Consider the following 4,499-nt stretch of genomic DNA (forward strand, 5'->3'; position numbering starts at 1 on the left):
AAATCTAGAAATGTATGTGGAAGGGAGCTAAAGTGCATGACTAGGAGTGGACGTGGAAGAGAATGGGGGTGATGATTAAGTATAGGGCCTGAGTCGAGTACGGCCACAGGGAGTGTTGTGAGACATTTTTAGTGCAGAAAATTCACCCTGCAAATCATTACTGACCATTGTTCCTAACTAGAAATAACCCTGTTCACTTAGAAAAAACAGGTCTACCAACCATCCATACCCTCTTAGATCCCAACCCAGATATAGTACTGCAGCAGTGACGTTTCAGAGCATTTGGAGCCTGTAGCAAGAAGGGACAGATTTCAGATCATATCAACATTACAACATAATAGTGACAATGCACAATGAGGCCAAGATCACAGTGTCAACAGAAGGTTTGCCACACTCCACGTTATGTATATCTATGGTTTTGTATATAGAACTTTGATGACAGAAACAGAATGTTTCTTAACATTGATGTCTTTGCCCACAATTTGAATTTTGTTTTGTGTGTGTGCTTGGTTCTCCAAGTGCGCTCCATCAGTGCTTGTGAGTTTTGTGGTGGGTGTTGTACCATTTGGGGGTGGGGCCTGATCTCTGGGAGGTCCGTTTTGCTGGAGTGATGGGTGTGAGGGCACTGAAGAGCCAGTGATCAAAGAGTTTTGTAATGGTTTATTCAGAGGCTACCCTCAACATGGGGAGGTCCTTCCCATCCATTCAAGGTGTCATGCAACAAACAGTTTAAGAGGTTCTTATATTCAGCCCTACTTCAGACCCATATCATGCCCCTTGGATCCTTCACCCTGAGCTACCAATGATCCAAGAACCAGGCCGGTGTACAGGAAATATATTTGTATTTATTTAAATAAAAAGTAATAGAAATCACACTGAACTACACACACCACCTTCTGTGTGGCTCACCATTAACATCTTGCTACTCAAATCAATTACACAAATTAGTTAAAAAAAACATCACAATTCTTTACTTTCTACAAATTTCATTTCAAGAAATAATTAAACAGATCAGTAATCAAAACAATTATAATTGTAGTGCTGTGCAATTTTGATTTTCCTGCGGGCTTAAAAAAAAAAAACAAGCAGTAGGGTTTCAAGATTGGTACAAATAAATATGGCAATTATGATTTCACGCACACTTTTGGTTTAAAATAAACACAGGGTGATTTAGCGGTCTGTTTTTCAGACTCCCCCTACTTTGGCTTGTGTTGGCAATATCGAACAGAAAAATGGGAATGATTTGGGGAATTTTGGATTTCAGACCCCCATCCACTGAAAGGCATGTGTTAGAGGAAAGTTGGACAAAAAGATTGGACTGATTTAGAGAACAAACACACCCCTCTTCCTTAAGGTAGTCGAGGTCAACAGGACAAAAAGGATTACCCAATGAAATCATAGGCTATAGTTTTTCAGTGCGCACTGGGAAGTGAGATTTGTTCATTTGAAATTTTAACAAAAATCACCCCGTAGTGTTCCACCAAATGAGGAATTAATTAAATTAATCTTTTTTAGTTAAATAGACTAAGTATATAAACAGTTTTGCCCCACACCCCACACACTATAAAGGGAAACAATTTAAGGCTAGCAGATTCCCCCACCTTTTGATTTCCCAGGGCTCAGTTACATATATACATACAAAGCCTCTGTTTAAAGTTCAGGACAGCCAGCTGCATGTCAGGACCCTCTGGAAAGATAGGACAGGGGTCTGGTCACTCCACTCTCAATCAGGGCCTCCCGCTCTCCACCATAGGACCCAGTCAGCATTTGGGCCTTCCTATCAATAGACAGCTCCACCCAGATGCACTCTCGCCAATCTCCTCTGCCCCTTCCTCCTAGTGCAGTACCCCTTATAAGCAGTGATGACACCACCAATTTTACATTTGTGAGAGAGTACTCTGCAAGAGACCACACCAATAGGATTTGCAGTTTGCATCTAGGATTGGAGTTTGCTTTAAAATGCAATCGACCCTGGCGCCTGGCGTGTAAGCAAGTGTCCCCGCAGGGATACCAAGCCCAGTTCGAGTCTTATGTATTCTACCGAGGTGTACTTCGCCAACCTCAGGACTTTTTTCAGAAATAGCCCTCTAGTTGATCGAGCCAGCTTAGGTCTGTCATGGCTATAGCCTCCAGTCCATATAGAAACATAGGGCAAAGACTTTGCTGATATAGTGATAGGATGCCCTCCAATGAATAGCCAGCAGTCTGTCGAGCAAACCTCTCTACCGTATTTGACATTCAGTGTCCCTTAACCATTTTAGCCTCGATAACGTATTTATACACCAAACTCTGGCTCATATCGAGGCCCAAATAGGGATATTTTTTCACATATTCAGTAGGGTACACGCTCCTATTTATCTGGGGGCTGTTTATCTTCTTTGCAGAAATCAGCATTACCTTGGTTTTTGACACATTGACGGTCAGACCATTTTTTGTAGCAAAATCAACTAGGATTTCAAACATATTCTTTATTCTGCCTAGTGTGTTGGTAAATATAACCAAGTCATCTGTGTAGATCAAGCCCGGCATGGGTGTCCCTCTTATTTATGGGAAACAGCCGGTGGTCTGTGCTAAGGCCGTAGGTAGATCACTCATATGGAAATTCTACAACAGGGGAGCCAAGACACAACCTTGCTCGACTCCCCTCTTCAGACTCAGCGGGAACAAAGTAAACCCGGCATCATTCATTCTGACTCGCCCTGATATATCCTAATGGAGTCTCCTCAAAACATCTAATAGCCAACTAGGGCAGCCACGGTCTGCCAACTTTGCCAATAGTCTAGTGCGATTAACCCCACCAAATGCGGCTTTAAAATCTATAAAAATGACATACAGTACAGGGGCAGCTCTAGTAGCCGCTGCTCTGATCGACCTATCCAAGACTCTCAAATTGTGTGTATTCGAGCAGCCTTGACGAAAACTTGCTTGGGTAAAATGAAGCAACTCCCTTTCCTCCACCCATAACTGAAGATGCCCCAAGACCAAAGAAGAAAATAACTTGATGGTTACATCCAGCAAGGACAATAACCTATAGTTTGAAGGCAACAGTCTATCTCCTCTCTTATAAATAGGGAGGAGAATCGACTGCCGCCACGATTCAGGAATTTGTCACTTCTCACATACTCTACTAAACAAAACATGTAGGAAACAGGTCCACCCATTTGGGCTCTCTGTTAAGTGTATGCTGACCAAACTGTTGGGTCTTGGAGCTTGATATCCCTTAAGGTTCTTAACAATACACTCAATGAACTCTATTGAGAATGTCAATGGCCACTCATGAGTACTGTGCCTTACCCTTGCTTGGGTTTTGTCATTCCCTGATTTGTCCCACAAATAGAGTAACCAGTCTTTTTCCTGTATTGGGTTTACAGATGTTCTCATTTTGTCAATAGGATCTGCCATATGGAGCAGCTCTTTTTACTTTGTAATGCACCAATCATATCTTGCCAATGAGTATTTCTAACTTAGGTATGCCAGCGTTTTAGCCATCCTCGATATTCATCTTTTATTACTTTGGCCTTTTGTCTTTTGTAACTCTGCGAGCTCTCTTTACTATGGAGTTTTCTTATTTTATTTCTCATTGAAAGTTTGGCGTCAAGTATTGCTATATCGAATTTATTAATATGATTTTCAATTATAACCAGATTTTCTCTCTGGTCTCTTCCGACTAAGGATGCCAAGTTTTTCACCCAACTTTCTATATCGTTCCCATTTGCCACTGCCAGCCATCCCTTATCTCGCGCCTTTGCATTATTGAACAGTTGGTTTGCCTTGGTGACATGGTTCGCAGTCCAACTGATCCGATTTCCCAGACAATTTTTGGGCTGGGATTTTTTGTGAAAAATCAGAATCAGAAGTAAAAGGGCATGGTCGCGAAACTATTTGGTTCGATTTTAAGTTCTCTAGTCTTCAGCATGCAAGCATCATTACTGAAGAAGTAGTCTACAGTTGCTCTACTCTTATTCAAACAGCAAGTAAACTTTCCCGGCACATCTCCCTCTGTTCTCCCATTCAACATGGTTAACTCCCATGTTCTAAGGAATTGGACCCATTGGTTCCACTTGCGGTTTCCCTCTTTTTTTGTCATTTGACATATATTCATTACATGCCTATATGATGGGCTTTCTTTGTCATCTCCACATCTGGCATTTAAGTCGCCCCCAAGCAAAATGATCTGCTCATTACCCTGGCCTGCACATGTAGTCAGTAGCTCGCCCAGGGCTTCCTGTATATCTTCAAGATTGTTAATGTCCGGCGTTACGTACAAGTTCAAAATCACCAGTCTAAATTTCTCTTCTGCCTCCTGAAGAGTTAGCTCAATTCCCATCATAGAGCTACTTGTAGATATAAGTGCCCAATGTCGCGCACCCACTGTATGGCTAATGCCTATCACAATTCCCCCATAAGGCCTACCCAGATGGCCCCTATTTGCCCTTACTTGATATATCTTATATCCTTCCATGACCACGGGGGACTCTAGCCATGTCTCCTGCAACAGG

The sequence above is a fragment of the Ambystoma mexicanum genome, chromosome 13 (assembly GCF_040938575.1).
Source record: "Ambystoma mexicanum isolate Mex_15411 chromosome 13, UKY_AmexF1_1, whole genome shotgun sequence".
Lineage (NCBI taxonomy): Eukaryota > Metazoa > Chordata > Amphibia > Caudata > Ambystomatidae > Ambystoma > Ambystoma mexicanum.